This window comes from Petaurus breviceps, unplaced genomic scaffold, assembly GCF_028583685.1.
Source record: "Petaurus breviceps papuanus isolate PSGF00001 unplaced genomic scaffold, PetGlider_PUasm1.0 118136, whole genome shotgun sequence".
Taxonomy (NCBI): domain Eukaryota; kingdom Metazoa; phylum Chordata; class Mammalia; order Diprotodontia; family Petauridae; genus Petaurus; species Petaurus breviceps.
The window spans coordinates 12,010-23,147 of record NW_027185617.1 but is presented as its reverse complement, the minus strand read 5'-3'; the positions used below and the strand labels follow the sequence as shown (position 1 = coordinate 23,147).

Genomic DNA, 11,138 nt, shown 5'->3' with positions numbered 1-11,138 from the left:
GCTGTGTGTAAATGTATTTTTTTCCTCACTGAAAAAAGTTCATATGAGAGTGATGTTCATATGTTGTCTACTCCACACTCTAACTGCTCCCTCCAATGTATGCTCCATTTCTGTGAGTTAATTTTCCTTGTTATTCATCTCCCTTATCCAACTTCTAATCTATTCCTTTTCCTAGCCCTTCCATTCTTCTTTTAAGACCATCCAAGTAGACTTCCTCTAACAATCATAGTGACAATCCTAACTGCTTCTCTTATCTCCCTATATAAGAATTAAGCAGTTTAACCTTGTTTAATTTCTTATGGTGTTTTACTCATGTTTACCTTTTTATGCTCCTTTTGTGACTCCTGTGTTTGAATATCAGATTTTTTATTTGACTCTGGTTTTCTCTTCTGGAATGCTTGAAAGGCCTTTATTTCATTAATTGTTAGTTTTTTCCCATGTATAATTATGTTCAGTTTTGCTGGGTAAGTGATGCTTGATTTTAATCCTTGATTCTTTGCCTTCTGGAATATCATATTCTAAGTGATGATTGCTAAATCTTTTATGATCCAGACTATGGCACTGCCATACTTGAATTCTTTCTTTCTGACTCTTTAAGCTATGCATTTTGGCTATAATATTCCTGGAAGTTTTCAATTTGGGATTTCTTTCAGGAGGTGACCAGTATATTCTTTCAGTTTTTCCTTTAGCCACTGGTTCTAGGACGTCTAGGAAATTTTATTTTATAATTTCCTGAAAATATGATATTTAGTTTGCTGCTACTGTTGTTTATGGCTTTCAGGTCACTCAAAGATTTCTTTAATTATTTCTCTTTGATATGATTTCCAGGCTAGTTGTTTTTCCTCAGAGATACGTTACATTTCTACTATTTTTCAGTTTTCTGATTTTGTGTTATTACTTCTTGATGTCTCGTGGAGTCCTTAGCTTCTATTTAAGGACTTATTTTCTTTAGTAAGATTTTGTACCTTAGATAATTCTTTTTTCATAACTCTTTTCCCATTCTTCTACTACTCATTTATTTTTAAAAATAATTTTTCTTTTAAAAAATCTCTTTAAGTCTTCTAGAATTTCTTGTTGGGCTTCTGTTCAGTTTGAATTTTTTTTTTCGAGACTCTACTTGAAGATGTTTTCAAGTCATTGTCTCCTGTGTTTGTCATCCATTTTTCTGTCACTGTAGTAGAACTTTATGGTGAGGGGTTTTTTTGTTTTTGTTTTTGCTTTTTGGAGGGGGGCAAAGTAGGGCAATTGGGGTTAAGTGACTTGCCCGAGGTCATATGGCTAGTTTTTTGTGTTAAATGTCAGAGGCTGGATATGAACTCAGGTCCTCCTGACTCCAGGGCCAGTGCTCTATTCACTGTGCCACTTAGCTGCCCCACTTTTTTTTTTTTAATTCTTCATTCTTCCAGCCTGCTTCTTGACTTTGTGCTTTATGTTAGTCTTGGGTCTTGCTCATTCTGGGGGTGAAAGGAATGTCTGGCCTGAGTGTTTGTCTTTTTATGTCCTGTGGCTTTCAAAGTTCATTCTGGAGTCCTTCAAATTTTTGGTGCTTTCAGAGAGGGATGTTCCTGGGAGAACTCTGCTCACTGCCTTTTTAAAAAAAATCGGACCCCTGACTTCCTTCAAGTCTCAGCTAAAGCTCTACTTTCTGCAAGAAATGTTTTCTAACCTTCCTTAATGTTATTGCCTTCCCTCTGACACTTATCTCCAATTTATTCTGTATATATATATTGTTTAAACATAGTTGTTTGCTTATTTCCCCCTTAGAATATGAGCTTCTTGAGAATAAAAACCCTATTTTGGCTTTCTTTGTATCTCTACTACTTAACACAGTGCCTGGCAAATAGTACTTAAAAATTGTTTGTTCACTTGGTAAGACCTCCCTTGATCTTGCACTGCTTTTTTTGTCTGAGGTTCTACACGCTCCTGATTCAGGTTTGGATCTATTGTTTTCTATATGGTTGAGTTTCAGTAGGTTGCTGCTGGATTCAGTCACCATTACACTCCTGTGATATTCTATGGGTTCAGAATGACCCCAACTAATAACTTCACTGGTTATTCCACCGCAGCCTTATGTCCTAGGCTAACGATTAGGACTTTGCTCTTGGGATCAGCCAAGTTTCTGGAACTTTTTTCTTGGTCCTTCTTCCTTACGCAATTAGGACCCCTGTTCACTCTCAGCCATTCCTTTCTGCGCTGGAACTGCTACCTGGAATTCAGTAATGGGTGACAGACCTACCAGGTAGCACCTGTTCCTCCTTCCAGCACTAGTTCAGGGGTTCCTTGGGATGTCCTTTTTCTCCTGGTGCTTTTTGCGCTGGTTCTTTGACACAGCCTCTGTTCTGTGGAGCAATTTGGAACTGTGGCCAAAGGGATATAAAACCTTTTGACCTAGCAATACCACTAGTAGGTCTATATCCCAAAGAGATTTTAAAAAAAGAAAAGGACCTATATGTACAAATTTTTTTTTCACAGAAAGATATTATTTGGCAACTTCAAAAGCAAAAAGAAGGACAAAACAAAATGACATCATGTCCTATGTGAAAGACAATAAGCAAAACATTGATATAGTTTCCAGTCTTTCTCCTTAGCAGAGGCAGAGTAAGCATGGTCCAAACCCCAAAACTGTAAATAGCAGTGATCTGTCCCATCCACCTAGAGAGCCAAACAGTAGTCTCAACTCCAGACCCTTCAAGGAGTAACCCCTCCATAGATGCCTCTTCCATCTGTGTTAACAGTGATGTCTTGTGGGCTGCAGGCAGTATCTACACCTTACTTCATTCCCCAGTCCAGCAGATGAAGTGGGAAAAGATAACCAGAATCTTCATGTCTCAGGCAGGCGAAGGAGAGTCCCAGATGTGGTGGGGACAATGTCAAGCAGCTGCCCTCCAATTAAATCATGCACATGATAGGGAAAGCCAAGTCATATGGACAGAGGAGCTCGTCTACTCAAGAGCTCAGAAAGGGACAGCTCCCGATACTTTGACTGTGGAACCATCCCAAGAACTGCCTGTTGCCCTAGAAGGAAGAGATGGAAGCAGATGAACTGGACAATGGATGTGATCACTGGCCTTATTCCTGGGGGATGGTCTGTCTCCTAAGTATGCTTAGTTGGGACAGGAGTGGAGAGGGACAAATAGTTTATGCTTTTGGAGTAATTAGAGAAAGGAAAGAGAAATCAGCACCTTTAACAAAATATTTTACAAATCTCCCAGCTCCTGGCAATGACAGCCACCAGCTCCCAGCGTCTCGGACTGTGAGGAGTCCAGCATTTACCAGCTGCCTACGGTCGTCCTCGTCGTCTCCTAGCCCCAAAGGTGTCTGGGATGAGCCGGGGACGCTTCTGCCTCATGGCCTGGGACCTCTGACCCTTTGTGGGTTTGTGAGGAGGAGGAAGAGGAGCAGGGAGTGGGGAGTTAGGGCGCTGGGGTAATAGATGGAGCCTACAAAAATATTTATAGCAACTCTTTTCAGGGTCAAAGAATTAGAAATCGAAAGGATGCCTGTCAGTTGAGGAATGATTGGATAGGTTATGATATGTGATTATGATGGAATTTTTATACTATAAGAAATGATGAGCTGGATGCTCTCAAAAGAACCTGGAAAAATAGCATGCTGGTTGCTCTGCTTGCCATAAATCTCTCTCCTTTGTAGTCCGTCCTCCATTGAGATGCTAAAATGATTTTCCAAAAGTGCAGGTATGACCATGTTACTCCCTTTTTTCAGTAAATTCCTGTGGCTCCTGTCATCTCCCAGATCAAATATGAAATGCTCTGTTCGGCAATCAAAGCCTAGCCCTCTTGTTTCCTTATGCCTTCACATCTACATCTTCAACCCTTCCACCCCCCATCCATGCTGTTCTTCAAACAATATGCTCTGTATTGGTTCAGACATTTTCTCTGGCTGCCCCAGGGCCTGTTTGTTGGATTACTGTTTTTGATTATTCTTATTGATCATTTCCCATTTATCCTGTAACAGCAGCTTTGTTTGTACATAGTTGTTTGCTTATTGTCTCCCCCTTTATATATGAGCTCCTTGAGGCAAAGACTATATTTTGCCTTCCTTTATATACTTACCATAGTAGGCAGGCATATATAGGATGACATATAATAGATGGCTCCTTAACTTACATGTCCTTCTCTCATGTCTCCAGAGCTGCAATTCTGCTTTACCTTTTGCCTGCTTAACGTTTTCACCTGGTGCATGTACTATAGGTATCTCAATCTCATCCCTTTTCCCCACACATTTCCTGTTTCCTGTTCCTATCTTTCCATTTGTCCAGGTCCATACTTTGGAGCCATCCCTAACCCTTACCTTTCCCTTATCCTCTATATCAGTTAAGTTTCCAAGTTCCTTTAATTCTACTTCCACATTATCCCTCTTATCTCTTTTAGTTACTATACTAGAATCTGTCCTAATTAGTTATACCGAATTTATCTCTCAGTTCTCCATTCACCATACATCTCCAAAGTCTATGTTCTTAATCACAGGTCTGGCCATGTCACTCCCCTGTTTAAGAAACTTCAGTGTCTCCCAGTTGTCTTTGGAATAAAATGCAAAGTCTTTTGTTTGGAATTTAAAGTTCTTTACTTTTAGCTTCAGTTTATTTGATTGCTGATTTAGATTATTTTCCTTAAGACATTCTTAAGTTTCATTCAAACTATTCTTGCTATTCCCTATTAATTATAATGTACTTTCTACCTATGCACTTTTTTGCAAAGTGTAAAGCCAAGCATGAACAACTTTCCAGAGGACTGCTGCTGTCAACAGCTTTTCAAGAGTCTGATACCTATACACAGTATAGTGAACTCTCTACTTATTCAGTAACAAATCAAAGCAAAACATTCACAGAAAATCAAAATACATCATTCACCATGTCACAATTTAACATTAAAATGGCCATGTAATTTTCACCAAAGTAGTCACATAGTTTTAAACAAGGAACAATCATTTAGTAACTCAATCTTTCAGTCATCCTTAAGGAGGCTTGCAAAGTACGAGAGTCAAAGTCCTCCACCCATGGGATGCAGTTAAGTTACAATTTCATCAGTCACTACTCAGTACCCTCTTAAAGGGGTAGTGGAAAGTACAAAGGCCATCCAACCCTGTGTGTCACAAGTAATTTACAATTTCATCAGTCACTACTCAGTACTCACAGAGAGGTCTTTGTATCTTGACTTGAGACAGGCTTTCGGCTTCCATGGTCCCAGCTACTGCCTGAATCTAACCAACTGCCACCTGAGTTCAAAGGCAGATAGCTCCCAGTTCCTTGTCCAGCTCTCCATGCAGTTCCTGCTCCACATTGGAGCTCACAGTGTCCAGGCCACCTCAAATCTCTCACAGTTTCTGTTCCTTGGAAAAGAAAATTTAACAGAGCCACAATACCTACACACATCAAGCTAGCAGAATGACAACAATATTCACACACAGTTGGCACTATCATCTCAATTCACTTTCTGCCTGTGAAATCAACATAGACCCAAAACAGACAAAGTACCAACACCACAGTTATGCTTCTTCTGGCAGCTCTGGCTGGCCCTTGGGAGTCCTCAGCAACAAGGCTGGCTCACAGAAGTCTTCAGCAGCTCCAGCTGGTTCTCAGAAGCTTGCTCAGCAGGAGTTTGGCTGGCTCTCAGAAGAAGCTCTGCCACCACAAGTTCTTTTCTCCAGCTCCATTCTCAAAATCAAAATCACTTTATCTAGCCTCCACATGGCTTGCTCCAAGAAATTCTGTCTCTGTCCTCAATTCTCATTTCTCTTCTCAGTTCTTCTGAATTTTCAGTTCAGTCTTCAGTCCAGCAGTAGCAGTCCAGCCTCAGATGCTCACTGAGAGAAATTCTGGCTCTCCCAGCTGGGGCTTTTCCTTATGTATGGTATTAGCTCCTCTCTGTCCAGCCCCTTCCTGTTACATCAGCAACAGGGCCTCATACCTTCTGTTTCTTTACAGAGGCTTAATTTGAAACTAAGTGCTAAGTACCTGTTAGCTTGGCAATACAAAGGGATCTTTAAATTTCATTACTGTTGCACAAAGTTGTCCCTCATTTCTTAAATTCTCTCCTTGGTTTTGGAATATATAAATCTTTTTGAATCTTTTCTTGAGTTCTTTTGAACAGCTAGTTTTGTTGAATTCTAAATCTTTCTTTTGGGTCTTTCTCAGTATTCCCAGTAGTATTGATTGTTCACTATACTATATTTTATTTTTTTAATTATTCTTTCTTCCTTTTTCTCCTTGCTTTTTTTTCTTCTTCCAGTCCTAAGAAGCTTTTACATATGTGTATATATATAATTTTTTGGGGGGGAGGGCAATTGGGGTGAAATACCTTGCCCAGAGTCACACAGCTAGTAAGTGGGTCAAGTGCCTGAGGCCGGATTTGAACTCAGGTCCACTTGACTCCAAGGCTGGTGCTCTATTCACTGTGCCACCTAGGCGCCCCAAAACTTACATTTTTTATAATCTTTTCTCCTGTGTCCATTCCAGTGTTTTCCTCGCCTTTTAAAAATCTTACTTCTTACAGTGGTTTTTTGAAACTGTTATTTCTTTTGTTCCTATTCCTTAGATGAAATCCTCCATTAAAACACTTTAGATACCTGGAAAGTTGGGAAATGATCTTTTTGAAAAACTTACTGATCTGTATTTAGAAAATCATAAGCTAGTTTTGTAGATTGGCACGAAGGACATTTTTACACATTGGAAGGAAGAGAATAAAAGTTTTAAACTGGATAATTTTCCAAAGATATGTTTCATTAGACATTGCAATGCAAAGTTACATCTATTTTTTTGTCTTTTTCTAAATGAATGTCCTTTTTGTATCTGAAATGGAAAATAACTTCATGAGCCAGAAAATAGAGTTGAAGAGCCATAGGGTTTTTCTTTTTTTGTTGTTTGTTTTGTTTTTGTCTTTTTGGAGGGGGAAGTCAGGGCAGTTGGGGTTAAGTGACTTGTCCAAGGTCACATGACTAGTGTTAAGTGTCTAAGGCTGGATTTGAACTCAAGTCCTCCTGACTCCAGGGCCAGTGCTCTATTCACTGCACCACCTAGCTGTCCCCATACTGTTTTTCTGTACTAAAAATCAAAGTAATAGAGATATTTATAGAGGATCCAGTTGCCAAGATGCTGTGATGTTGTGCTTTCACTACAGTATTTTTTGTGAAAATAAATTCTTTCTCTGGCAAGCTAATTTTTAAAAACAAAAATGTGTATAGATTTTCCTTTTGAAAAAAAATTAAATCTTATTTCTAGATTCAGGATTTTGGTTTCAGTTGTATGATCACAAGTTCTCAAATTCAGAGAATTACTAATTATTTAGGGACAGGTCATGCCATTTGTGGGTTATGCTGATATATTTTGCTCTCTACTATTTCTTATCAGTATGTCCCAGAAGTCTTAGGACAGATGAGTTTTAGCTTGAGACTGCCCTAAGACTTTTGGGACACACCCTCTATTTTGACCATTTTACTCTATTGATTATTAGTTACCTTTTTTTTTCTTTTTGGAGGGCAACTGGGGTTAAGTGACTTGCCCAAGGTCACATGCTAGTTTTTTGTGTTTAGTGTCTGAAGCTGGATTTGAACTCAGGTCCTCCTGACTCCAGGGCCAGTGCTCTATTTACTGTGCCAACTAGCTGCCCTGATTATTAATTACTTCTAATCAAAAAAATGCAAAGGAGAAAGGAGGACTTTGTTAATAACTTGTTGGTTCTTTCCAACTCCATCCCACCCCTCAACCATTTACTGACTTCATTTTGGGGAATTTTTAAATATTTTATTTCCTCTCTCATTCACACTCTTTTCTATCTTAATTACATTTGTCTCTGCTTCTGATTTTTCTACATAGTTTACATGTCTTCTCTTATTTATCTGCTGTCTTCTTTATCTTTATTTTAATCCTTTATCTTTCTGAATCCAACTATCCCTCCCTTAGTCATTATCATGCTAATTTAAAATTGGCTGAAGATTGTATGAGGTCATTATCACAACTAAGAATTGGCTGAAGATAGGATGTGTTTATCTCTAGAAAACCAGATATAAGAAGGTAAATAGAAAAAAATAAATGGTTGTTACCTGGTTTGGTGAAATAAGTTTGGAATGAGAATATGTACTCAAGAGCCAAGTCAGCTGTTTATTGAGGTCACAGACATTTATTAACCACCTGCTCTTTGTAAGGGTCTGTGATAAGTGCTAAGGACACAAAGAAAGGGAAAAAAAAGTCCCTGCTCTGAGAGCTCACAGTCTAATGCCGGCAGAAGGACAGCATGCAGATAACTTGGCACATAGAAGATCTGTAGAGGAAATACTTTGAAGGAACTAAGATTAAGGAGGACTGGGAAAGACTTCTTGTAGAAGAAGGGACTATAGCTGAGACTTGAAGGAAGTCAGGAAGGCCAGGAAGTGGAGATGATGGACAGTCAGGAATTATTGTGTCTTGTGAGAGGAAGAGCAAGGAGGTCAGTACCCCTGGAGTACTCAGGGAAACAAGTAAGAGATAAGAAGGCTTATGCTTAGATTGTGAGCCTGAGTGCCTAGGAAGATAGTAGTATCCTCAACAATAATGGAGAAGTTAGGAACAGGAGAGGGTATGGGTGGAAGAGGAAAGATAATGACTTATTTTGGACAGATTGAGTTTAAGATATCTACAAGACATCCAGTTAGAAATGTCCAATAGTAAATTAGAGAGGTGATGCCTTAGGTCAGGAGAGAGGTTAAGGCTGGACAAGTAAGTATATCATAGATTTATCTGTATAAAGATTATTTAATTCATGGGGTTTAATGAAATCTGGGGGAATAGAAGAAGGTTCAGGACAGAGCCTTGGAAGACACTTTCCATTTGTTGGATGATTTTCCATAAAAGGAGACTGAGGATGAGGTCAGATAGGTTGGTGAACCAGGAGAGGAGCTATGTTATGAAAACCTAGGGAGAAGAAAGTATGAAGAAGAAGATGATCAACGGGATCAAAAAATTTTATTTGCTTTGAGGCCTTGAACAAATGACTTTTTCTCTCTGAGATTATGTTTTATCATCTGTAAAATGAGGACAGTGTTAGCATTATTAACTTCATCAGGTTGTAAGTATAAATATATATTAAATGAATGCTTATATGTAGTGATTGTGTGTGTGTGTTTGTAGCTGAAAGAATATTGAACTTAATTAGATGCTTTGGATTCCATTTCTCCCGTCACTCCCCCACCCTAGCCCCAGCTGCCAGCCTTTGGTTAGCTATATGATAAAGTGCCATAGAAAAGTGCCACTTTTAGATAACTCATTTAAACTCTCTAGACCACATTTTCTTTATTGCAGGCCCACCACAAGGAACTTAACCAAGGGAAGAAGGGATCCTATGTGACAAAGGATATTTCAGGGAGAGAAGGCAGCGGATTTATGGTAGTGAAGTCTGGGGAGTCAACACAGCTAGGAGGAGAATGACGCATGGCCAGCCTGGGCCTATCCTCAGAACAGAGGGCCTCCAAAGAACTCAACTTTGGGAGAAGGGGGCCTGCCTTTAGGGATACAAAAAAAAAAATTTAAAAATGAAATTTTAAAATTAACAATCCTTGGTTAATTGATTGTTCTCAAGGAGCTTACTCTCTATTAGGGAAAACTATCACACTGAGGCATATACAAGATGAATAAAAAGTAGTGGTGGTGAGGAAATGCCTCATTTAGAAAGTGGTACTTGAGTTGAATTTTGAGGGCGATTCTAAGAGATGTCTCATATAATACAATAAACATTAAGCTCCTACCACTGAGGCTGCACTAAGGTATGGGGAATGGCCAGTGCAAAAACATAAAAACTGAACATGGGGTACTATGTATGAGGAAATAAACAAGTATTTATTATGTGCCAGGCACTGCGCTGCTGGGTATGCAAATACAAGTATAAAGACAGTCTTTACCCTTGAGAAACTTGTATTTTAATGGGGGAAAATAACACATGAGAGGAAACTTTTTTTTTTAATTAATTCATTTGTTTACTTTTAGTTTACAAGATTCAGTTCCACAATTCCTTGAGTTTCAAATTTTCTGCTCCCCCCCCCATGGCAGCATACAATCAAGTATAGGATCTGCAAATACTTTCACATTAGACATTAGTCAGGTTATAAAGAAGGATTGTATCAGATGGGATGAACAGTAGGAAAGAGGAAACAAAACCAAGCAAGAAAAAGAAAAAGAGCAGGTAGTTTGCTTCAATCTGGATTCAAATTCGGTTCTTTCTGTGGGTGTAGACATCTCTCTCCATCATGAGTCTTTTGGGGTTGAGTTATAAACCCTGCATTGCTGAGAAGAGTCCAGTCTATCAAAGTTGTTCGTCACACATATGTTGTGTCTGTAATTGTGTACAAATTTCTCCTGGCTCTACTCTTCTCACTCAGCATCAGTTCGTTTAAAGTTTCTCTAGGTAAATATGAATTCCATGTGCTCCTCATTTCTTATAGCACAGTAGTATTCCATAACATGCATATACCACAACTTGTTCAGCCATTCCCCAATTGATGGGCACCCCCTTAATTTACAATTCTTTGCCACTACAAAAAGAGCTGCTATAAATATTTTTGTACATATGGGTCTTCTTCCCACTTCTATGATCGCTTTGGGATACAGCGCTAGAAGTGGTATTGCTGGGTCAAAGGGTACGAAATTATTTATAACCCTTTGGGCATAATTCCAGATTGCTCTCCAGAATAGTTGGATCAGTTCACAACTCTACCAGCAATGCATCAGTGTTCCAGTTTGTCTACATCCTCTCCAGTATTTGTCATTTTCCTGTTTTGTCATCTTAGCCAATCTGACTGGTGACATGTGGTACCTCAGAGTTGTTTTGATTTGCATTTCTCTAATAATTAGTGATTTAGAGCATTTTTTCATATGCTTATAGATATTTTTAATCTCATCCTCTGAAAACTGCCTGTTTGTATCCTTTGACCATTTATCAATTGGGGAATGATTTGTATTCTTATAGATTAGACTCAATTCTCTGTATATTTTAGAAATGAGTCCTTTATTAGAGACATACGTTGTAAAAGTTCTTTCCCAATTTTCCACTTCCCTCCTAATCTTGATTACATTGGCTTTTTTTTGTACAGAAGCTTTGCAATTTAATGTAATCAAAATTATCCATTTTGCTTTTTTTTTTTTTTTTTTTTTT

General features: G+C 38.7%; 1 pseudogene; it reads right to left on the bottom strand.

Moving 5' to 3' along the window:
- Window positions 1–299: 299 nt before the first annotated feature.
- Window positions 300–11,138, bottom strand: part of LOC138161635 (inactive serine/threonine-protein kinase 19-like) — a 12,962-nt pseudogene continuing 2,123 nt past the window's right edge.